Source organism: Diospyros lotus, chromosome 5, assembly GCF_014633365.1.
Source record: "Diospyros lotus cultivar Yz01 chromosome 5, ASM1463336v1, whole genome shotgun sequence".
Taxonomy (NCBI): domain Eukaryota; kingdom Viridiplantae; phylum Streptophyta; class Magnoliopsida; order Ericales; family Ebenaceae; genus Diospyros; species Diospyros lotus.
The window spans coordinates 24,273,290-24,300,259 of NC_068342.1; the positions used below are offsets into that span (position 1 = coordinate 24,273,290).

Below are 26,970 nucleotides of genomic sequence, written 5' to 3' on the forward strand. Positions count from 1 at the left end.
ACCACCCTGACCTGTCATGCATGCACAACTAGGATCATCCATACTCATACATAAGAGATAATAGCGGAAGCATAATACATCCTAGGCATGCATAAACTGATAACCGGTCACAGGGTTACATAGCATAAAGATGCACATATACAAAAATCGTGCTAAGCACTCAAAGGCTAAAAGTCTATGGCACAACACTACAAGGTACACAACCAAAATAGGATCTGCTAGGACTGCCCTGTACACCACCTATCGACAAAGCTCAAAGACCGCTAGCCTCGCCCCCATACTTAGCCTTGTCCTTACCTGGAATGAAGAGAAGCAAGAGTGAGTCATAAGACTCAGCAAGCATATAAGAAATGAAAGGCTGATAAGAGTATGAAAACTAAAGATAACTCGCACCCAAGTGCTTAACTCATGCCGAGCATGACAACCAACCATACATCACATGTCCATGAATCACATGACAGATATGCAAAACTGCAGCATAATAAAATATGCACATATTGGTCCTTGGGGCCCACATAAGACACTCGACACCCAAGTCCCTACTACAAACCTATCGTTGCCCTGAAAGGCAGCTGAACCTGTAACTCGAGCTGAAGCTCACTCGAGTGGGAACGACCCACACTCGTCTCTACAACTAGAGCCAAAGCTGAAACTAGAGCCAAAGCTGTAACTGGAGTCGAAGCTATAATTGGAGCCGAAGCTGTAACTCGAGCCGAAGCTCGCTCGGCACACTAGAACGTCCGAAAAACATCACAACACACACACACGGCGCCAGTAACCATGCAATGCACAGATATAATGCAGTGGCATAATGAGCATAAACGATGATACATAGCCCCCATAAGCCATGCATCAAGCCTTGCTCGCCCATATAGGAAATCACATACAATGCAGTGCTTATGTAATGCAGAGGCATAATGAGCACAAACGATGATACATATCCCCCATAAGCCATGCATCAAGCCCTGCTCGCCCTGAAAGGAAGACACATATAATGCAATATGCTCATGTCCAAGCACACAAGTCACATGAAACACCCATATGCATATCCCAGGCCCATGCATGCATATGAACTGACAAGATACTGGTAATAAAAGAGACATGCAAATACTCTCGGCCACAACAATCTGTAACAAGAACCTACTCACGGGTTCCTAGCTTCATTCCACAAAAGAATAGGAGAGGAAACTAACTCTCCATTGAAATAAGAACAAGACTCAGTTTACTATTCACGACCCGATTACTGTTCATCGAAACTTATTCCGACCGATCGTGGTTTTAACCGTACTACTATTAATTACATAAAAATACATATTACTAATATTATTTACTATTACTATTTACATAGCAATACATATTACTAATATTATTTATTATTATTATTTACATAGCAATACATATCACTAATATTATTTACTATTATTATTTACAAATAACAACAATAATAATAATATTATGAAATAATAACATGTAATACTAACAACTCAACATTTAATACTAAGTATGGAAATATATATATATATATATAAATATATTTTAGCTTACCCTTCCCCCAACAGAGAAGTTTAATTAATCTAAATAAACTACTAATTTTCAAACCTTCAATTGGATGCGTTTGATTTAGGTTCACTGCTAGCATTCATTCACATGCCAATTCAACCACAATGAAAAGCAACCACAAAGAAAAGATCTAACAATTTCCTTCCTTTTCCATCTCTTAAAATGTTACTATTTTATTTGTTAACATATCTTACACACACATAATAGGAACGCATAGCACTTCACGAGAGAGCTATTCTGTCCACCATATTTCATTTCTTCTTCTTGCTCCATTCATATAACCCACTGTAATATATATAGACACATGTATATATATATATATAATGATGATGATGATATACAAAATAGGAAGCATGCACAAAGGGACGACAGTAGGCTGGAACCATCAAAGAAAGACAAGAACAAAAGTCACTAGACTCAAGGCTCCAAGAACTACTGCACCCCCTCGGCTATATATGTATAAATATATATATAGCTACATACAACTCCAACCCAGAGACTTGCGGAAAAACAGAGACTGCACAACCTATAAGCTATATGGCCGAATCAAAAGAAGAGAAAGAAGAGTGAGCTTGCCCAATTTCCTGGAAATCGACCAACGTATATACATATATGCCTACATCTATATATATATATATAAGCGCATGCATGTATAAAACAGAGGCCATCTCACTATTGCCCAGCTCAAAGAACCCATTTTCTGGAAGGCTATCCAAAGTCAATGGGAGAAGGGAGAGAAGGAGAGCTTGTGCAACCCATGAAGGAGAAGAAGAAGGAAAGGGAACGGGAATGCTTGCCTGATTCGCGAAGAAGAAGACCCAAAAGTTGCCAAACTCTTCTCCTTCTTCCTCTGATTTCTTCTTCCTCCCAGCTCTCGGCAACTCTCTGAAAATTCTCTGCCAATTGCTCCCACTCTCTCTATATCTCTCAAAATATATAGGCAAGGCAGGAGACAAATTGTAATGGCTTACAAGCGTGCCGACTGCATCAAAATTCTCTGCCACCACTCCAAAATCAAGATAATGGTCTGAAACTCATTTCCAGAAAGAGAAATCCATCTGATTTAAGAAGCGACTCGGATGGCCCGACCCGGATCCGGATTTGAGAAGCTTAAATGAAAAATGGTGGGTTCTGGACAGATTCGATACGCTTTCGAATTTCGGGCATAACTCACTCGTACGAGCTCCAATTGAGCTGATTCAAAATCGAATGGAAATACAAGAGACATATCTATAACTTTTATGATTTAAGTGTTGAGAGAATCGGGCTTAATCACAGTCGAAATTTAGCTTGAAATAGGAGACAGAATGCTGGAACGCATGGCTTGCGAAATTCCGGACAGCTCCGACACATTGTACTAATTTGGCCATAATTCTCTCATATGAGCTCCAATTTGGGTGATTCAAGATGTTATAGAAAGCTAAGAGAAATAGCCACAACTTTCATGTTTTAGGTTTTTAGATATTCGGACTGAATGAGAGTCAAAATTTGGTTCAAATGCAAACATTGCACACTGAAAATATAGGCAAATCCGAATCACATACACCCAATTTGAATTGCTCTCCCAATTCGAATTAATTACTCTCAATTCGGATCACTCAAATCCTATTCAAATACTAATTAAATTCATTCCGATACTCCAAACTTATATGCGAAACTTATACACGACATTTAATTAATAAATACTAAAAATAACCTATTAAACATCAAGACTACCTAATTCAACCTCAAGGCACGACACAATATTAATTATCTAAATTTGGGTCATCACAGTCTGGATAAATCCTGGAGGTTGTGATGGGGCATGGGCAGATAATGGAGGTTGCGGTGGAGCTGGGGAGGATGCTAGAGGTTGTGGTAGAGCTGACAATGATGTTGAAACATGTGTGAGAAATGAGGCATCTCCACCTAAATCAGTAGTGCCCGTCTCCCTTAGACGTTTCTTCCTAATCATGGCTGCAATTTTGTATAAATGAGAAAAACATGCACGTATAGATAAAGCAAAGAAAAAAAAATAAAGGAGAAGGAGAAATATAATAATAAGCAAAGTAAAATACAATATAATTTTCTACATTTAAGAGTTCAATTTAAGAGTGTGCAATGGCCGTTAGATGATTAGATGATTTGAAAAGTGTTTTTTTAAATTAAATCACTAATCATAATTTGACTATTTCTTAAAGTATAATAAAATCATTACGTGTTTTGAACTATCTAAGTCATTACTTAGCGCTTTAAATGGTTTGAGGAATGTAAGAAACATAGTCAAAACATCAAATAATTAATTTAAACTTAAGAAAATCAAAACAATCTCATAAAATACCAAAAATTACAAAACAAATGGCATTCCAAATTACAAAAATCATATGTCAATGCATCCAAACTGCCACAACTATCAAAAATTAGTAGTTGTAGGGTTTTTTATTTTTTTTTTCAATTAAAGGGTATGAATGATCAATTTTATACGTCGATTTATTAAACTAGGTGATGATGGTTTTTGGGACCGACCACCACGTGTCACCTCTGCGACTGGACCTCGGGAATGGAATCTCAGACTTGGGGATGTCAGACCTCAGGTGTAGAACCTACAAGACAATGGAAGGCTGGGGCTAGGATCCCCTGGGGTGGACTCTGATGCTCAAATCAGTAGAGTAAATGCGAGTAGAAGTAAATGAGGGAGCTGTAGAGCTTGAATATACCTAGCGAGAGTCCTTGTCTTTTATAGACGAACTCGTTTTGGGGTACCCGAGATGAGCGGGCACGACCTCCGATAATCCCGGTCAGGTTGGAACGGGTCTTGCGGTTCGGCCTGAATTTCTCGGGCTCCGCTCCGAAGTGTTGACTTGCCACGTGTCGGTCTCTCAGATGATCCGTGTGGCAGGTGGGACTATCAGCGCGTAGGGGTATTCTAGTAATTTCAGTTGGTGCCACATCACTAGGAAATCAAAACTGACCACCACAATCTATTTTTCCAGTAATCTAAATTAACACTGATTATCCATATAAAAAACCTAACGATTTGGGTCGATTTAATTTAAACAATTTAAGTAATTTTGATTTTTTTCTCCGTACCCATGTTACATTTTTATATCTTATGCTAATATTCCTAATGAATTGGAAGGAAGCAATTTGGCACCTAATAAAATGGTGATAAATGAGGTATCCAACATATTGTGAAAGGTAGCCTAACTTTGTCAGAGGATCATCACAGATTGTACACAGCCACACATGGCCTCATTTATGCACCAATTCATGGACCAGTTGATTGGTGATTGGCGATGAGAGCCAATGGCTTACACATCATGTGAACACACTGATAATGAAGCTGAAAACAGTGTTCTATCTATGCGGACATATAGACAATTTTGGAGTTCATATTTGACACATTGCATTAACTGCTCCCATCATCCTTTCAGGCTCTTAATTAGACCTATTAAAAGTTTTATTTTTAGATAATAATACCAAACAAACTCTGAATTGGCAGCTTTACAATAAATTTTCAATCCCAATTAAGTAATTAATTAGTTAAGGCTCCGTTTAAGACTGAAAAATAATTTTTGATATATAATGTTTTACTCAAAAAATTATTTTTATTTTATTTTCGGGTCTTTGTTTGCATTGTAAAATATTTTTTTAAAAAATTAGTTATATATATATATATATGACTCTTATGAATGTTTATGTATGTGCATGTGAATGTATATATACATGTATAGCCAAACTTATATTTTCCTTTCAGGCTCTTAAAAAAATACCAAAGGAAAATACAACATCAATATATGTTTTATTTATTTAAAATATTCAATTCTAATAATTGTACAAATTTGCAACATACCACTAAAACAACAAATCAAACCATAATCCCAATGAGGTCAATTACTGATTGTCATTCAGACGAATGTGCTACTTCTTCCCAGTCTACATTGACCAATTGCCATGAAAATAGCTATGTTTGTGTCCTAAGCAGTTATGTATTTATTGTTTAATTAATCTAAACCCTTCTAGTAAGACATGTGAGGTGATGGTGAAAAAAAAATCTTAAACCTTTATGCTGTGTTTAAGAAAAATCCAGAAAACCCCACCCTCTAGAAATTTCAATTCATTGATTAAGATTTGTTGAAAAAAAGAAAATTAAAAGACAAATGTAATATAATATTCTACATATGGAACCAAAAATTAAACCTTTATACTGTGTTTGCTTATTATATTGTTGTTACCACTTCTCTATTGGTACCTCTTAGACATTTCTTCCTAATCATGGCTGCAACTTTTTATAAATGAGAAAAACATGCACGTATAGATAAAGTAAAACAAAATGAAAGGCAAAATAAAAAAAGGCTAGCAACAATATAATAAGCAAAGTAAAATGTAATATAATATTCTACATTTTCATTAATTAAATCCATAGAATTACATATCCTCATCATCAACATTTTCAACATTAGGCATTGGATCATCATCTATTTGTGCTCTTGCGAGTGACAGAATTCCAGTATCATTAGGAAAAAATAACCCTAAGTCTTGTGTTTGATATGGCTCGTTCTCATAGAATGTCTCTTCAGTGTCTTCACCCATATCATACAAATCTCTTGGTTTTAAATGTACAACAGCACTCCAATCCTTTTCTACAGCATTTTCAACATAGTACACTTGTTGCGCTTGTGAAGCTTCAATATAAGGTTCATCTTCTTCACGCTCACCAGTATGTATCAATCGAGAGAAATTCACTAAAGTAAATTGCAAAGCATCTTGTCTGATCCCTCTATCAGTTATGGTATTGGCCCATTTACACTTGAATAGAATAATCCTGAATCGACCATAGTAATTAAGCTCGATTATATCTACCAATTTTCCATAATAATTAACATCTCCATTAACTGGGTTGTTGTCACTAATTCTAGAATGACTTATTGTTCTAGAAATCACATAAACTCCACTGTTTTGAGTTTTCAAGCTATGTTCTCATTCCATAGTTCGAAATTTGAATCCATTGACATTATATGCACTAAATCGTCTGGCACGTTGCAGTGGCCCTTGTGCAAGGCACTTAAGATCATCTGAATGGGATTCATTTTCATCATTCATAATCTAAAATGAAACAAAAGGAAATTGATAAGTACAATTTTTCATGATTGAAATATTGTTCTTAATAAAATATATCAATGGTAAACCTACACGCTTAAAGAACTAATCCACGAATTCTCGATGTACTGTTCTTTCAATCTCTCTAGTTGATCGTGTTCGATTCTTGAGCCTTCTCTTGGTTATCTCTCTAAATTCCCTATATAAAATTAAGTCATTAACGCAACAAGATAGGAAAATAAGGGATTTTGATAAATTATATATCTTTAATGTATGAACTCACTTCACAAACTGATCGACTAGTTTTGAATTCATCAACACATATCTGTGTGCTTATCGTTTCTCAATATGAGTAAGGTTGAAATATGAAGTACTCCCAACTAATTTCCCTATTTCAGTAAAAAACATTGAAACTTGAGATGATTCATTGTTTGTCGTTTGATCATCAACACGTCCAAGCTGGTTGAATCTTGTCTCAATGTGATAAGGGTCAATATTTCCTATATTCTAATGAATTATATTCCTATTTTGGCTTTATATTTATGCTTAAAGTAAATAATTATTCGTATTACATATTATTTCAGGATGAAGCAAGAAAGTTGGTTTCTATAATTAATTAGGGGCATAATCAAAGACATTGGATTACCCATTATTGTTGCTCAAAATCATGGGCCAACTATGGAGTCTAGAGGATGTTTCAAGTGCACTTGGCCCAACTATCAAATAGAATCCAACATAAGAAAGGCCCAAGACCAATTAAAGGCCCAAGACCAATCAAAGGCCCAAGACTAATCAAAGGCCCAACAAAGCCCAATTTGTAGAAGACTTTTCTTTGTTTTGAATTTTTATAAGTGTTTTACCACCTAAAGTCTTTTGTATTCTTATGAGAAGTCCACCACACAAAGTATTTTGTATTTTTGTTTTTTACCTAATTTTCTTCCACTAGTTAGGTGAATGTTTTGTTGAATAATTGTGTGGCTTGTATTGCATCTTGTGAGCTATAAATAGCTCACTTTGGTGCATTTGTGAAGGGGGTTATTACTTTAATCAAAGTTTAGTTTTGTTCTTAGAGTTTCTCTTAGAGAATTGCTCTTATTCTCTCTCTTATTTTCTCTTGTAATCTTACTTCCTTTCTTTCTTCTTTTAAATTATTATGCCATTTATTGTTCTTTATTATCCACCGCCTAAATGGCCGGTTAATTTATGCCTTTAAATTTTTACAATTTTAATTCCTGTCTTTTAATTATCCATCGCCTAAATGGCCGGTTAATTTATGCTATTTTAATTCTTGTCATTTAAATTTGTTATTTAAATTACGCCATTTAAATTCTTGTTAATTAACTTTTAAATGGAAATGAGTAGCTAAATCTAATCTTGGGTTAAGGCGAGGACAGTGTCCAATGTTCTTGAATCTCAAGATAAGCCAAACCTCGATAAATGCAAGATTTATCTGAGTTAAACTCGAGTTGAGTGTGTAAATGGTTTTGTGAGTTTGGATTGGGTCATCATCCTAACTTAGAACTCTCATGCCATGTATGAGAGTAGCTAGAATTGGAGATGAGATATACCCAAGCTTAGATGATCAAATCATAGTCTGTAGTATAATACAATTTACAGTGACATCTTAACCTAGAACCCTTATATCATGTATGAGGGTTGCTTAGCTGAGAATCATTCGTATCTTGAATTATAACTACCAAATGATCCTTTGTTTATTTCAGATTAATGTTGCTGTTTAAATTGCTATAAGAGGTTTATTAGGCATTGGTTCTGAACTCGTCTCAACCCAAGACCTTTTTAATATTCCCCAAAAAAAAACCTTTTCACAATCAAGAAAACTTAGCTCTCTTTGAATAAATCAACCCGAATGAACAATTATTTTGTTAAATAAACCTCCCAGTGAATCGACCCGGACTTGTCCGAAATTTATATTTGTGCTACAACTACACTCACACACTAGTGAGTTTAAACCTCCTCACCATTTCAACACTAAATATCCAAATTGATTAAGGCTATTTAAATTGTAGGGTGAGGAGTGCAGCCAAATTTTGGCGCCGTTGCCGGGGAGGTGCAACAGAAGAAAAAATTCACTCCACGGGTAACTTTGTTCTTAATATTGTTTGTTCTTAATTGTTTGCATATTATTCAAATTGTATGAGACTTAGATCTGGTAGAATCTTAAGCCATCAAACTGAGTCAAACCATTCTATAGATTCTTTATCAGAGACTAAAATATCACTTTTACAATCCATAATGTCTCAACAAAATGAAAACCTATCTGCTCACAGGAGTGATCATGGAGAACATGATCCTTTGGATGGTGATGAGATTAAACCCCTCAGGGATTATTTGCACCCTCCAAGGCAAACCACTCCCTCTTGCATAATCCTACCAATAAACCATCATCGATTTGTCCTTAAACCAGGTACCATACAAATGCTCCCCACATTTCATGGTATGGATTCTGAAAATCCATATACACACATGAGGGATTTTGAAGAGGTATGTGGTACCTGTGGGGATCAAAATATACATGAGGACACTGTTAGACTAAAGCTCTTCCCATTCTCACTCAAGGATAAAGCAAAAATATGGTTAGGGACTCTAGAGCCTAGATCAATAGGAACTTGGAGGGAGATGCAAACAAAATTTCTAAAAAAATACTTCCCAGCGAATAGAACAACATCACTCCAAAGGCAAATGATGAATTTCGTTTGTAAACCAAATGAAACATTTGCTCAAACTTGGGAACGTTTCAAGGACCTCTTGCATTCTTGCCCACACCATGCCTTTGAGTAATGGCGGGTAGTTAGTTTCTTCTTTAATGCCTTAACTCCTAATTTGAAAATGATGGTGTCCACCATGTGTAATGGTGATTTTTATGAAAAAACTCCTGAAGAGACTGTTGCATACTTTGACCATGCAGTTGAAAACTCTAGAAATTGGGAAGTTGGGCCATTAACCATGGGAGATTTGAGAGACCAATAAAATCCACAACCAAAGGGAAAACTCCAATTAAATGAAACTGATGACATCAGTGCTAGATTAGCTTTGTTGACAAAGAAAATGGAAGAATTGGAGATGAAAAAAATGAAGGCTGTCAATGAGGTAGAGGTGCATTGTGTAGTGTGTGAAGCCAATAGCCATAGAACAGAGGAGTGTCCAACTCTCCCTACTTTCAAAGAAGTGCTGTATGGCCAAACTTCAAACTCACAACCAAGGAAAATAGAGGGTAGGATATACCAAAACCAGAACCAGGGTGGAAATTATCAAGGGTACAACCCAAATTCAAACACCTACCATCCAAATTCTAGGAACCACCCAAATTTCTCTTGGAGAAATGACTCAGCACCTCAGCCACACCAACCATTTTCCTCACAACCACAGCCACAACCTCAGCCACAGCCCTACCAACCTAACCAAGGACCATCTGGCTCATATCAGCCACCGCATAAGAGATCCCTAGAGGATACTCTACAATAATTTATGCAAGGGAAGATGGGGAACAATGCTCAGGTAGCAAAATTCCAAGAGCAAACAAATAGGGCGATTGAGGATATGAGGAGTCAACTAACCAAGCTAACTCAAACTTTGACTATGAGAGAACCTGGGAAATTCCCTTCTCAACCAAATCCCAACCCCGTGAGGCAAACAAATCAAGTGGAATCATCAAATAGTGGGAACAATAATCATGAGCAGGTGCAAGCAGTCACTGTCCTTAGGAATGGAAAAATAATTGACAAACCAGATGATCCTAGGATAAGCCAACCTAATGCACAAGAAGAAGAACAAAATGAAAATATAAAAAATGACAATGCTCCAACTTTGGAGGAAAAACTTGAAAACAAAAAAAAGGAAGGTAAAGAAAAAAATAAGGTGGAAGAATTCAAGAGTAACCCTGCACCACCATTCCCTCAATGACTTACTCAAACAAAGAGGGAAAAACAAAATGCTGATATTTATGAAGTGTTCAAGCAGGTGAGGATTAACATTCCTCTCCTTAATGCAATCAAACAGACACCATCTTATGCAAAATTCTTAAAAGACTTGTGTACTGTTAAAAGAAAGATCAACATCCATGAGAAAGCATTCTTAACTGAACAGGTGAGTTCTATCCTGCAACTTAAAACACCTCCTAAGTACAAAGACCCTGATAGCCCAACCATTTCTTGCATAATTGGAAGCTAGAGGGTGGACCAAGCACTCTTAGATCTAGGAGTAAGTGTCAACTTGCTTCCTTATAGTGTATATTAGCAACTGGGATTAGGAGAACTCAAGCCAACAAGAGTTACCCTACAGCTTGTTGATAGGTCAATCAAAGTCCCTAAGGGGATAGTGGAGGATGTATTAGTGCAGGTGGACAAATTTTACTTCCTTGTTGATTTTATAGTCTTGGACACACAACCCCATCAAGGCCCTCAACCCCCTGTTCCAGTCATTCTTGGTAGACCATTACTAGCAACTTCAAATGCCATAATTAATTGTAGGAATGGAATACTTAAGTTATCATTTGGAAACATAAATGTAGAGATGAATATCTTTAGAGTTTCCAAACAACAAATAGCTGAGAATGAGGTGGAGGAAGTAGATTTCGTTCAAACATTAGCTGAGGACTATTTTGTAAAGGAATTTTTGAACAAATTTATGGAAGAAGATCAAGAAGAGAGAGAGTTAAAAGAATTGGAGAACACTAGGGAGCAAGAAGCAATGCCTGTGGCTCAATGGATTCCCAAATCAGAACCATTGGGTTCTCTGAACAATGAGGAGTCACAATCTGATAATACCTCACCCACACCTGAAATGAAACCTTTGCCAAGTGAGTTAAAATATGCATTTCTAGGTGATGAGAACACACTCCCCGTAGTCATCTCTTCAAGTTTGACATCCCAACAGGAAATTCAACTGATAAACATTCTGAGAGCTCATAAAAAAGCCTTAGGTTGGACCATCTTAGACTTGCATGGAATTAGCCCTTTGACTTGCACTCATAGGATATTTCTAGAGGAGGATGCTAAACCTATTAAGAAAATGCAGAGGAGACTCAATCCTAACATGAAAGAGGTGGTTAGGAAAGAAGTGCTAAAGTTGCTAGATGCGGGTATTATATACCCCATCTCGGATTCAAAGTGGGTCAGCCCCGCTCAAGTGGTCCCAAAAAGGTCTGGAGTCACAGTGGTGAGAAATGAAAAGAATGAATTGATCCCTACTCGCATCCAAACCGGATGGAGAGTGTGCATCAATTACAGAAAACTCAATGCAATGACTAGAAAAGACCATTTTCCATTGCCATTCTTGGAACAAGTCCTTGAAAGAATAGCTGGGCAAGCATTCTATTGTTTCCTTGATGGTTATTCAGGATATAACCAGATTGACATTACCCTAGAGGACCAGGAAAAGACCACTTTCACATGTCCATTTGGGACATTTGCCTATAGACGTATGCCTTTTACTATGCAATGCCCCTGCCACCTTCCAAAGGTGTGTGATGAGTATTTTTAGTGAGATGACAGAACACATTGTGGAGGTTTTTATGGATGATTTCTCTGTCTATGGAGCTAATTTTGAGGCATGTTTAGAGAATTTAGAGAGAGTTCTACCTCGTTGTGAAGAAACCCACATTGTGCTTAATTGGGAAAAATGTCATTTCATGGTCAAACAAGGTATAGTCCTAGGGCATATTGTCTCTGCTAAGGGAATGGAGGTGGACAAAGCCAAAGTAGAAGCCATCCAAAAATTACCAGTCCCTAAGAGTGTTAAGGACATTAGGTCTTTCCTGGGGCATGCTGGGTTCTATAGGAGATTCATAGCATCTTTTAGCAGCATAGCCCGACCTCTATGTAATTTGCTCTCCCAGAATGTCCCATTTGAGTGGACATCATCTTGTCAAACCTCTTTTGAGAGGTTAAGAAATGCTCTCATCTTAGCCCCCATTATTCAACCACCAGATTGGTCATTGCCCTTTGAACTCATGTGTGATGCAAGTGACTATGCTGTAGGAGCAGTCCTAGGGCAAAGAAAAGATAAAAAACCTTATGTCATCTACTATGCCAGTAAAACCCTCAATGAAGCCCAAAAAAATTACGCAACAACTGAGAAGGAACTATTGGCAATAGTTTTTGCATTAGAAAAGTTCAGATCATATCTGGTGGGGTCATTGGTCATTGTTTTCACTGACCATGCTGCTTTGAAATACTTGCTCACCAAACAAGATGCCAAACCACGTCTTATTAGGTGGATTTTGTTGCTCCAAGAATTCAACATAGAAATCAAAGATAAGAAGAGAGTAAAAAATGTGGTGGCAGACCATTTGTCTGGACTTCCATGCCAAGACCTTAATCTAGACAAAGAACCAATCAGGGACACATTTCCAAATGAACAACTCTTCCTTATCAATGATACCTCAACCTCTGTTACACCATGGTACGCAGATCTGGCCAACTATCTAGCCACCGGTCTAATTCCAAATAATTGGACCAAGCTAGATAAACAAAAATTCTTTAGGAAGGTTAGGACTTATTTCTGGGATGACTCTTACTTGTATAAGTATTGTGCTAACCAAATTTTAAGAAGGTGCATCCCCGAGCATGAGCAACAGAGTGTTTTGAATTTTTGTCATACTCTTGCTTGTGGAGGTCATTTCTCCACAAGAAAAACATTGGCCAAGATCTTACAAAGTGGATTCTTTTGGCCTACCATGTTTAGAGATGTGCATCAGTTCTGTAGCTCATGTGATAGATGCCAAAGGCTAGGAAGCCTAACCAAGAGGAATATGATGCCCTTGCAACCCATTCCGGTGTTAGAAATTTTTGATTGTTGGGGAATAGATTTCATGGGACCATTTGTTAATTCAGGTGGACACGAGTACATCTTGTTAGCTGTTGACTATGTGTCCAAGTGGGTAGAAGCAATCCCAACAAGAACAAACGATCATCGGGTTGTAATGAAGTTTTTGAAAGAAAATATTTTTAGTAGGTTTGGAATGCCTAGGGCCATCATAAGTGATGGAGGTTCTCATTTCTGCAACAAACCAGTGGCTGAATTAATGAGAAAATATGGAGTAGTCCACAAGGTTGCAACCCCATATCACCCTCAAACCAATGGCCAAGCTGAATTGGCCAATAGGGAGATAAAAAGGATTTTAGAGAAAATAGTCAATTCTAACCGTAAGAATTGGTCCTTGAGGTTGATTGATGCACTTTGGGCCTATAGAACTACATACAAGACCATTCTAGGCATGTCTCCCTATAGGTTGGTATATGGCAAGCCATGTCATCTGCCATTTGAAATAGAGCACAAAGCCTACTAGGCCATTAGGAAGATTAATGAGGAATCAACAGAAGTGAGTCTCAATATATAGGAAATTGCAACTTAATGAACTTGAAGAACTTAGGGATGAGGCATTTGAAAATTCCAAATTATCTAAGTTGCATGACCAACACATCAACAGAAAAAAATTTCATGTTGGTCAGCAGGTGCTTCTCTACAACTCAAGGCTTCATTTGTTCCCAGGGAAGTTGAGATCAAAATGGACAGGACCCTATACAATCAAGACCATATCAGAATATGGGGCAATAAAATTGAAATCAAAGAGTCTGGACAATGTTTTAAAGTGAATGGTCAAAGGCTGAAACCATATCTAGGCATAGCTAAGAAAGATTTTGTTGAAGGAAATGACGAGATGGTGGAGTTGGGTGAACCACCGTCAGTGGTTAAGTGACCTTTAAGAACACATTCGTCTGGGAATCTGACGTTAAAAGACCACATTTCCATTTAGGTTAAATGAATGTCTTTGGAATTCGGATATAAAAACAAAAAAAACAAAAAAAATATATATATATAATATATTTATTGTTCCTTTTTATATCACTTAATTAACTTTGACTCAAATAGTGTTTCTCTGTGTGCAGTCTAAATAAAATATTTGCATACTAATTCATACATTGAAGACCGCCAGGTATGCCCATCTTCTATTCTTTTATTGTCGATTGAGGACAATGCACAATTTAAGTTGGGGGGTAAGGTGTACTTAAGAATTAACTTATTAGTGTTTGAAATTGATCCATTGTGCAAATAATTTTGGTTGACTTGATAATATTGTCTTGTGTGGTATATATATAATTTTATTAGGCCTCTTAAAAAATAATAATAATAATAATAATAAAATTAAAAAATTAATTAAAAAAATAAATAATAATAAAAATTAAAAAAAAAAAATTGAATTGAGAGAGACAGAATTAGCACTGGTGGTAGCCATTTTTCTCGGGCAGTGCAATCACACTGTCCTATAAAGGAAGAGGCACACTGCCAAATGTTGAAAAATTAGGCACCGAGCGTTGAAAAAAAGAGACGCGCCTGACCCTACAATTATGGTGTGCCTCGAGTTGAGTGTAGAATAGTGATACCCATTGCTCTATAAGAGACTCCATATGTGTATGAGGTAAGCCACACTTCTGCAAGTAAGCTCAGTCTCCTTTCCTTCTTGTTCTCCGATCAGGTACTCTTGTTCATTTTGCAAGATTCATAGTTTTTTTTAGTTTTCTTTTATTATAGTTGTCTTTTAATTAAAAATTAAAAAAAAATGGATCTTCAGCTTTCAAAAATTCGCAAGTACTATCCATCTCTCCCGCAGAATGATTTGAAAAAAATTTATGCTGCTAGGTGTGAAAGACTTGGGCTTTTGATGCGTAATAACATTCCTGAAGATATTCGTTGGCTGATCGAAGCAAAAGTTCGATTAGCTGGAGAAACTTCACCTAGTTTTAAGCACTTCCCGGGCTTAGGAAAGAGTAGTTTTGCGAAGAAACGAAGAGCTAAAAGAGTGAATGGTTGTCACAAGTATGCTCGTTGGACTTGTAACACTCGATGCAAATCTATGGGGTTTACGTCCATAAATTGAGAAGATAAAATTAGTTTCATAAAGGATGGACTGAGTAAGGAGTCATTGGATGATATCCGATTGACTCTTGGGACGTATCCATGTGGAATAGTGTAAAGAGAACTTCTTGCTTTATGGACCCAGTTCATAAGTGACCACCAACGCTATAGTCTTGGGAATCTGACTAAAAATGACCATGTTTGCCAATCTATAAGAAAATTGGATGGGAAGCCTATCCCCACTTCATAGAAAGTGTTTAAGCCATTTCTGGACATAAAACCAGAGGAAGATGTGAGCCACAATCACAACTACTTGTACTTACGCATGATTTCTGTTTGTATTTATTTCTTGTTGAATTGTTGTATAGCTACTTTTGATCACCAAATCTCTTTTCAGGGCATACATAAAGAACAAATATAAATGAAAGGTCATTTAATTCGTCGAATCAAGATCATATGTGTACTATGTGGCTCTCAACTTGGGAGCGACAGTAGTTACGCACTTGTAGCAAGCGAACTAGGCCTAAAATTGGGAGAAAGAAAAATTAATTTGATATACGGAGGGGGAAGTCGTGGATTGAATGGTTGTGTTTCGCAAGGTGCACATCTTGGAAAATCATATGTGGTAGGTGTAATGCCAATCCCTTTTGCTGAACCACATATTTCTGGGATTACACGTGGTCAACTTATAGAAACGACTTCTATGTCTGAGCGCATGGCTTGTAAGATTTATCAGTTAGACGTCTTCATTGCTTTACCAGGAGGTTTTGGAACACTTGAAGAAATCTTTTGTATAATCTCCTGGGCCAAGAGTAATCTCCATACCAAACCCATTGGACTTTTAAATGTTAATCATTTTTTCGATGGGTTGCTCTCTTTTCTTGATCAAGCTGTGGATCAAAAGTTCATTTCTCTTTCAGCAAGAAAGATTCTCATTTTCGCATCCACCATTGATGAGCTGATAGAGAAATTACACACTTATGTTCCACAGCACGATTTTTATGAGCCTCGGATAGATTGGTCTAAGGTAACCAGAAACAAGCACCAAAGGGGTCCGATTAATTTAGATTTATCCATGTAAAACAAGTTTATGATGAGATGGCTGAGTAAGGAGTACTTTTTGTACTCTTGAGATGCATCTCCTATGACTTGTACAAAATTTCTTTTCTTGTGTTCTTAAAAAAGAAAAAAAGAAAAAAAAACTGTGGAACGTTGTTAGACGAGTGTAATGCCCTGCTCCCACCTACGGGTGTTACTCATGAATAATCAATCTATTATTCACACACTAGAGCAAAGATGAAGAGACAGCTATGTTTCAATGAGAAACGGCCTAGGTGGGAACTAGGCTTTGCCCTCCCTTTGCTCCACTCAAGGATTCGGGAAATAACGAAGCATCCCCGCAAAAATAAAACCCGAAACCTCGTAAAATGCCACCCCTTCGCAAGCTCTTAATGAAGAGCTAAGGATGACTTCCCGGGATCGAAGAAATAAACTAACTCGCTAGCTTCATATAAATTATGGCATAATGCCTCAATTATAAGAATTTAATTTTTCTTTTCTTTGCCCTAACCATTAACCCATTTATCTCACTTCCAAATCCTTTGGAAAATATTTGGATTAACCGTTCTTGGAAAAATTTAACAAGATTTTCCTTATCAAATCTCCATTGCTTTTTCCCTTTACTTATTTCAAAATACCAAATTTTCCAAACACTTAGGAAATAAATTTTGAAATACAACATCAAAACATCCTCATCCAATTTCAAAATTTAAGAAAAATACTCCATTATTTAATTTCCCATAATATAGAAAATTTTCCCACATTTGCCTCAAATTCATATTAATTTAATAATTAAACGTTCCCTTTGCCAATCACACATGTTCACAATTTTTATGGCCATCAAACATGACAACATTTCAACACTGATCAATCACAACAATGTCGCTTTAATTAGATATGCTGACATCCACACAATCATGGCATTCCGTCATCAAATCACATGCATCCACGATTTAAATCGATTCTCATGGTAACCTCTCAATACCAATTGACTATAACCATGTTAACACCGTATATGAAGCAACCATCTAGCTCCCTTGACACAATCGACCATTCCTCATGGTCTCATACCTTGACCAACCAACACTTATGCATCGTTATGGCTTAAGCTCATACCCATACCTCATGGAGCAATTTCATGCTTCAGTCGAACTCATGCACTACCCAAATTAACACATGGGTTTAACTATGCAATTCCATAACACTCTCCCAACCAGGGATTCTTTCCTTGTTCAATGGAGATACTCAGTCCCTTTTTTCTTGTTTGGTTATTAATAACCACTAACTGGGTTTGTAATGACCCATTAGAGGGCCAAATATTTATTTAGAGTTATTCAAGTATTTATTAAAGCTTTAAAAATTTGCCAATTAATTATTTAATGTGGTAATTTAGAGATTTTAAAGGAAAGGAATAGTATTTAATTCTCTTTAATCATATGGAAATTCAATACAAGGACATGATAGTCATTTAAGAATTTGTTATAAGAATTTAATTATTTTAATTAGAGTTATTAAGAGATTGGGAGTTCATACGTGAGAAGGAAAAGGATTGAAAAGTCTCCTAGTTGTATAAGGAGAAGGATATGTGAGCTTTAGGGCTGCCTCTCCATTATATATATATTCATAGCGCTTGGGTTTATTCACGCCGTAAAGAATAGAGAGCTTGAGAGGCTGTGGCAGAGGATTGAAGGGTTGCATCAGTGCTTTGGCATAGACTATTTCCCTTGAAATAGTTAGAGTCGATCTAGGATCATTGTAAGGCAAGTATCTATCCCTATAAACCTTCCTTACGGGATTATGATTCAGTATTACTCTCAGTTATTCAAGATGATTCGGTCTATTTTCTCATAGTTTAACAATTGGAGATGCGTATATATATATATGTGCGTAGAACAGTGAATGCATGAAGAAGATATGCGTAATTCTTTTAAATATGATATTCGAATCATGTTAGTATACGTTCTCAGATTAAACAGGACTCTTCATTCTTGTTCCAAAATCTTTATCAGTTTGTGTTTACCTGCATTTGTATATACGCAGTTATATCAATATCCAGTGAGTTTTTGATAAGTGATGCATAAATTCTTGTAGCGTTTTCCTTCAGAAAGATCTTTGATTTATTCTTATGTTAGTTCGTGTCGATTGGGATTGGTCTTCCAAGATTTCTTTCAGAATAGTGTAGTCATATTGAGTTTTTTATTCAAGATGAATTCTTAGTGTTATCGTAAGGTTTTCTCTTATGATGATTCATATATTCAAATGAGTCCTATGTCATTCGAATGAATCATGTGTTATCCGAATGAGTTCTTAGCATTATCATATCATTCATATGTGTTCTTGAAGTTTTGAGTGTGTCATTCAAATGAGTTTTCTTATCATTCGAATGAGTCCTTGAAGACCTGAGTAAGCTTTTGCTTTGCATCATCTAGCATTCAAATGAAGTCTCCTAGTCATTCGAATGACCCATGAGTATTCCATTCATTCATTTGAATGGGGTACTGTTGCATTCGAATGAGTTGCATTCTACCCGTTCAAATGCTGGAGAATTGACAAATTCATTCAAATGAATTTGTGAGTCATTTGAATGAGTCCTTGAAAGATCCGAATAGCCTTCGTTATATATCATCTATCATTCGAATGAGTTTCTGTCATTTGAATGACTCTGGTGTAGTCCATTTATTTCATTCGAATGGGTTCCTATTGCATTCGAATGACTCTTGATAGCATGCATATTTATGCTATATTTTGGCATTTCACCTCAATCTTATTACGCCATTTGAAGTAATTTTTGCTAATCTTTCATTGTTTCTATTTTATTATACTTCAAACCATCCTTACACTATTTTCTATCTTACTTCTATGGATCCAGGCTTTAGGGAATATTGGATGGGCTAGAGAAGTGGCTCAACTAAAGGAGCTTGGGCTCACTTTCAAGGAGCAGACTTGGGCTGCTCAATTTTGCTGTTTTTGGGCTCACTTATTTTCTGTTGGGCTAGGCCCAACCCTAGCCTTCCTAGCTCTTCATTTCTTAGCCATGTATTTAAGGCCTCTTAGCACTTATTTCATGGGGAGAAGAAAGGAAAAGAGAGAGAATTCTCTGGACGTTTTTGTTGTTGTAGCATTTTTTCTGTTTTCTTCATTTTGTTCCATTTTGTTCCATTTTGCCTTCCTTGCTGTAATGATAGGCTAGAGCATTTGTAACCGGTTGTGTATCTTGAATCCATGTGGAATCTGAGTCCGGATGAGCTACAAAAAAACTTGGTTTGCTGTTTGTTTCTTATTCATTTCCATTTGGTTTAGTTTGAGCAGATTTGTGAATGCATGGAGTTCATGGCAGGTTTGTGTGAATTTGCATGGTTTCATTTTCTGTTAAATGCTTAAGAGAACAGAATGTTATAGCCGGTTGGTATAACATCTCAGAAATGAATATTATGTGCTTGAACGGTTGTTCTTACATAGGTCCGGATAGGTTGAATAGAGAGTGGATGGTTGCATTTTGTTTATAAGAGGTTTCTGTATTCATTTTGTTATTCCAATCATTCTAATCCTTGGACGGTTGTTGGGGATGCTTATAGTTTGATATCCAGAGATTAAAACATCTAACAAGCTAAGATTTATAGATTGGACGAGGAAGATTTCATAGAGGGGACAAATACACAACCGGCTGCATTTCTTTTACTGATTTTTCATCCATCCTTGTCTTTCTGTTTTGTTAATTAGTTTTCTATCGAAACCCCCCCCCCCTAAACAAACTGTTCTTTATATTGGTTCTCTTTGTTGGTAGAAGAAAGTGAGGCTCCTTGTGAGAGATGACCTAGGGTGCACTTTGCTGCAAACTAGAGAAGAGATACATACATAGATCTCTAATTCTGGAGTGGTTCGACAGCCGGTCAGAATTTTGGCGCCGTTGCCGAGGAGCCAAGTTTTTCTTCTAAAAACATAGAGGACCGACCCTATTTTCTGTTTGTTTTGTTTTCTTGTTTAAGTGTTTTATCTGTTTTGTCTGTTTTATGTTCTTGGTGAAAAGGTTATCAGTTTTGTGTTCTTGGTGAAAAGCTATTATGTTCTTGAGATAAACTGATAGCAAGCAGCAACAGAAAAGCCTTATTTGCCTTTTCGATCTTCTTTTTGTTTGTGTGTATTTTCCTTTTATGTTTTCTCGTTTCTGGAATCATTTTTGAACCAAGACACCTGCAGCAACCCTGCAGCAACTGAAAAAGCAAAAAGACACCTGCAGTCCTTCTCTTCTCTTCTCTGATTTTCAGTATCACACCTTGTGTCCTTCTCTGGTCTTCATGTGCTCTGATAGGCGCTGAAAAGCAAGCTCACACAGCAAGAAGACAACCCTGCAGCAGATCAAGGAGCATAATCGTTTTTCCTTTATTTAGAGAAAGCTGAATCCCACTCTTCTGCCTCTGACAGCAGATCACCTCTGACCAAGAGGATATTCCATTTTTCTTTCTCATATTTTCCTTTTATTTTCTCTCTTTTAACACTCCATTCAACGTTGTCTTTACCTTCCACACTAATCTCCCTTTTCTTTTGGCAGATAGGCACCAGCAGCTGCAACCAAGAGGAGATCACCCACAGCAGCCTTCCATTCAACAACGGTTTTGACCACCTCCATGACAGATAGCAATATTTAAGGATTGAGCTCGAGATACCGGTGCCATCCTCTTTCTTTCTCATCCCTACTTGATATTCTTTCAAGTCCATATGCTTTCCTTGATGTTTTCTTGCATATAGAGTGGTTTCTGAGGCAAAATAGGAGCAAGTTTTGAGGGAAAAAAATCAGTTTCCCGGTTACTGTTCACAGCTTTCCACTTGCTCCGATTGAGCTGATTTTTGGTGTCCAAAGAAATGGGGGCGTGGGGATCAATACTCATCGATTTGCTGTGAGAAGAGCCTTTTTTGGCCAAATTCCAACTTTTAGACCACTTTTTGGGCCATTTTGTGTTTCTCAGTGGCTAATTTGGTGTGATTTTTAGTGTTTTTAGGTCCCTCAATGTTTTTGTGTTGAAATTTTGTGAAATATTGCATAAAAAAATCATCTAAAGGCTTCTTGTTTGACCTGTTTTTGTGTTTGTGTGTTTTTGACTTTTTGAGTTCTTGGTATGCATAGGCCATTTTGTGTGCTATTTTTGTGCTAATCTCTAGTGCATGACCAGGTCTTCTAAGAAAAAATTACTTGACTTGGATCTTGAATTAGAGAACACTCTTAGAAGGCTAGCTAGAGAGCTTAAGTCTCGGGATAGGATTGACCTTAACAGTGTTTCTAATACTTCATCTGAACCTATTCCAGAATTCATCAATATGGCAGATAATGGTAATGCCAATAATGGTAATGGTAATGGTAATGGCAATGGCAATAATGGTAAACATGGTCATTTGGATGGTAGAACCATTAGAGAGCTGGCTGCACCTGATGTGCATTATCAGCCCCTATGAATTCAATACCCACAGTTGGATGCTAACTTTGAACTCAAATCTGGACTGATCCATTTGTTGCCCAAGTTTCATGGTCTTGCAGGAGAGGATCCACACAAGCATCTTAAAGAGTTTCATGTTGTTTGCTCAACCATGCGGCCACAAGGAGTAGATGAAGAGCAAATCAAGCTGAGAGCCTTCCCATTCTCACTTGATGGATCCGCCAAGGATTGGCTCTATTACCTGCCACCAGCTGCCATTACCAGCTGGGATGGATTGAAAAGGATCTTCCTGGAAAAATTCTTCCCAGCCTCCAGAACAGCATCCATAAGGAAGGAAATTTGTGGTATAAGGCAGATGAGTGGTGAGACTCTACATGAGTATTGGGAGAGATTCAAGAAGTTGTGTTCCAGCTGTCCTCACCATCAGATAAGTGACCAACTCCTAATTCAATATCTCTATGAAGGTCTAATCTCGATGGACAGGTACTTGGTAGATGCTGCAAGTGGAGGAGCCTTGGCAGAGAAGACCCCAGCAGCTGCACAAGAGCTGATATCAAAGATGGCACAAAATGCTCAGCAGTTTGGCACCAGAATTAACACTCCTACAAAAGCCATCAATGAAGTCAGTGTGGCTGCCACTATGGACCAGCAGAGGATAGAAAACAAGCTTGACGAATTAGCTTCCATGGTCAGGCAGTTGGCATTAGAGAGAAAGCAACCCCAGCAGCAACTTTGTGGCATTTGCCCCTTGCCATCCCATATAACAGACCAATGTCCACAGTTGCAAGAAAATAATGAATCTGTTGCTGGCATCTTCCCTGGTAGACCATTCCAGCAGCACAATCCACCTTTCCACCAGCAGCCACAACACAAGTATGATCCATACTCAGCCACCTACAATCCAGGTTGGAGAGACCATCCGAACCTCAGATATGGCGGCCCTTCCAATCAACATGTGCAGCAGCAGCAGCCATACCAGAATCAACCATTTCAGCAGAGGTTCCATCCTTTAAGTTCCAGCAACCATGCTCCACCACCAAGGTCGAATCAAGCCATGCAACAAGCACCACCATTACCCAAGTCAGAACCTACCTTGGATGATCTTGTTAAACAACTAGTAGCCAATACACTCCAATTCCAACAAAAAATAGAAACCACCATTCAAAATTTGGAGACCCAAATAGGCCAGCTAGCCACAAACATCAATGAGCTAAGGAGTCAAGGTTTAGGGTAGCTTCCTTCACAACCAGTTTCCAATCCGAGGGGTAATGTTAGTGCTATCATGCTTCGAAGTGGGAAAGAAGTAATCATCCCAACCCCTCCACCATCATCAAACATGAAGCAGGAGCATGTAGAGGGTAGCAAAGAGCAGCAACCTGGCCAGCGATTGTCGAACCACTCCAGAATTAGAGATCTATATGTCTCTTCTCTAGTTTGCAGCAAAGTGCACCCTAGGTCATCTCTCACAAGGAGCCTCACTTTCCTCTATGAACAAGAAGAACCAACAGTTTGTTTGGGGGGGGGGGGTTTGACAGAAAACTAATTATCAAAACAGAAAAAAAACAATGATGGATGAAAATCAATAAATGGAATGCCACCGGCTGTGTATTTGTCCCCTCTATGAAATCTTCCTCGTCCACTCTATAAATCTTAGCTTGTTAGGTGTTTTAATCTCTGGATATCAAACTTAAAGAATCCCCAACAACCGTCCAAGGATTAGAATGATTGGAATAACAAAATGAATATAGAAACCTCTTATAAACAAAATGCAACCATCCACTCTCTATTCAACCTATCCGGACCTATGCAAGAACAACCGTTCAAGCACATAACATCCATTTCTGAGATGTTATACCAACCGGTTATAACATTCTGTTCTCTTAAGCATTTGACAGAAAATGAAACCATGCAAATTCACACAAACCTGCCATGAACTCCATGCATTCACAAATCTGCTCAAACTAAACCAAATGGAAATGAACAAGATTAAAACAAACAAACCATGATTTTGTAGCTCATCCGGGACTCAGATTCCACATGGATTCAAGATACACAACCGGTTACAAATGCTCTAGCCTATCATTACAGCAAGGAAAAACAAAGTGAAGGAAACAGAAAAATGCTAACAAACAAAAACGGCCAGAATCCTCTCTCCTTTCCACCTCCCTCCTTTTGAATATATGTGCTAAGAGGCCTCAAATACATGGCTAAGAAATGAAGAGCTAGGAAGGCTAGGGTTGGGCCTAGCCCAACAGAAAATAAGTGAGCCAAAAAACAGCAAAATTGAGCAGCCCAAGTCTGCTCCTTGAAAGTGAGCCCAAGCTCCTTTAGTTAAGCCACTTCTCTAGTCCATCTAACATTCCCTAAAGCCTGGATCCATAGAAGTAAGATAGAAAATAGTGTAAGGGTGATTTGAAGCATAATAAAATAGAAACAATGAAATATCAGCAAAAATTACTTCAAATGGCCTAATAAGACTGAGGTGAAATGCTAAAATATAGTATAAATATGCATGCTATCAATTCCCCCATACTTAGACTTTTGCACTCCTGGGCAAAACACTAGACTCTATGACTCAAGAATAAAAATGTGGAAAAACAGAAATCAGATGCAAGGTAAGTCTTCGAGAATTCATCATTCAAAGATCATCTTTCCTCTACTTCCAAGAAAACAAGTGATATGGCAATTCATTCAATAAGACAAATCAAAAGTAGAAGCCTCTAACAGGACAAGTGTATGCTCAAAAATCTCTCAAGAGGTAGTGGTGACTGTTTCGCTCAAATTCACCCAATCACAATTCCACTACCATAAGCTTGTTTATCTTCTCAATCTCCACTATCCATGTCACATGCATGCCACAAATCAAAAGGGATTATTCAGGGTTGTAATGTGGGGAAGAAAGAAATGGAAAGATGATAACAATGAAGGAAAACATGCCTTAGGTTGAGAAAACATTTCATGCAACTCCAAGATCAAGAGATAGAATTTCCAAGCATTATGAATTGCATCTTTATTCGGTTGAGTGCGTTTTACGCTCTGTCTCAACTTTGCTTCTTTTTTTTTTGGTAGAGATGAGTGCGTTTTACGCTCCTTCTCACCATTCTATCCTTTTCTTGCTTTTCTTTTTCTTTTCTTTTTTTTTCATGGATGCAAATGGCCTTTGGCCTTATGACTTGCTTGATGAATTCAATCTCTCTCTCTAGAATGCACTTAATATTCCTCTTCCTAAGGTTGGAAGGTCCAAAAGGGTGTATGAGAATGAAGGGTAAAAATGATGGCTCTAAGTGGCAAGCGAAAGGGATTGATTGAATTTTTTTTTTCTTTTTTTCTTTTTTTTTTTGAATAACAAAATGGCTAAATGGGGACAAGAAAGAATGCCTTAATCATGTTTGAGTCATGCATGAACAAATATAGCCTCAACCAAGAATCAAAACAAGTTCTAGAGTGGAGATCATGATAGGTGAATGCACACACAAGAAAGACAATAGGCTCAAAATCCTCACGGCTGTAGACTACCCAATCAATCTATCAAATCAAACTCATTGCCAAGTCACTTGAAATCAAGGAAGATAAGATCGAAGTTCTAATCATGCTGGGTTCTTTTAGACTTAATTGCTTAACTTGCATTTCCATGCAAAACAGACTCAACTAAACCCAAGGAAAAAGAAATTTGAAAAGATAAAGAAAATGCTGCTAAAATAAGAATGCTGCCTCCCCCCACACTTAGACTTTACATTGCCCTCAATGTAAACATGCAATTCCAATCAAGAATAGGACAAGTAAATGCAAAATACTAGGGAGAGAGAAACAGCCTGATGTATCAAATGGAGGTGGCGTTGAGGAGATGCAGCTCCTCCACAATATGCTCCTGAAAGCTCTCATAGAATGGCTTAAGCCGCTGCCCGTTCACTGTGAATTGCTTTGCATTGGACTCGTCCTTGATTGCAACTACACCAAAGGGAAAAACATGAACAACTATGAAAGGACCAGTCCAACGAGAACGTAACTTACCGGGCATCAACTTGAGACGGGAATTGTATAGCAGAACTTTCTGGCCAACTTCGAATGTCTTTCTCACAATAAGCTTGTCATGCACAGCCTTGGTCTTCTCCTTGTAGATGCGTGAGTTCTCATATGCGTCCATCCTAATCTCCTCAATCTCTTAAAGTTGGAGCTTTCTGTGGGAACCAGCATCTGTCATATCCATGTCGCATTGCTTTACCGCCCAATAGGCCTTATGCTCGATCTCTACCGGCAGATGACATGCTTTCCCAAAGACCAGTCGATATGGGGACATGCCAATAGGAGTCTTGTAGGCCATGCGGTAGGCCCAAAGTGCATCTTCCAACCTTTTGCTCCAGTCTTTCCTGTTGGGCTGGACTGTCTTCTCTAGAATTTGCTTGATCTCTCTGTTTGAAACCTCAGCCTGCCCATTGGTCTGTGGATGGTAGGGCGTCGCCACTTTATGTAAAACTCCATACTTTCGGAGCATGGATTGCATCGTTCTGTTACAGAAGTGGGATCCTTGATCACTGATGATGGCCTTGGGAATGCCAAACCTGCAGAAAATATGAGATCTAACAAAATCTGCAACCACAGAAGAATCATCAGTCCTGGTGGCTTTAGCTTCCACCCATTTCGAAACATAATCCACAGCCAAAAGAATGTACACAAAACCAAAGGAGACAGGAAAAGGACCCATGAAATCAATGCCCCAAACATCAAAGATCTCACAAAATAGTAAGGGTTGCTGAGGCATTTCATTCCTACGTGATATTGATCCTGTGTGCTGGCAACATGTGCAATTCTTACAAAATGTATGAGCATCTCGAAAAAGGGATGGCCAATATAAACCTGAGTCTAGGACCTTTCTAGCTGTGCGTTGAGGACCAAAGTGACCACCACATGCAAGTGAATGACAGAAATGCAAGACTGAAGCAAACTCAATATCGGGCACACATCTCCTAAG

The 26,970-nt window shown here is 37.7% G+C and overlaps 1 non-coding gene and 1 pseudogene across 1 annotated transcript; both read right to left on the reverse strand.

Annotated features, from left to right (window-relative positions):
- Window positions 1-9,331: 9,331 nt before the first annotated feature.
- Window positions 9,332-9,431, reverse strand: LOC127802977 (small nucleolar RNA R71; annotated as a pseudogene).
- A 12,891-nt stretch (window positions 9,432-22,322) lies between these two features.
- On the reverse strand, window positions 22,323-22,430 carry LOC127802978 (small nucleolar RNA R71). The gene has a single exon (XR_008023421.1). It is a non-coding gene; the product is annotated as a small nucleolar RNA R71 (small nucleolar RNA).
- Window positions 22,431-26,970: the final 4,540 nt, after the last annotated feature.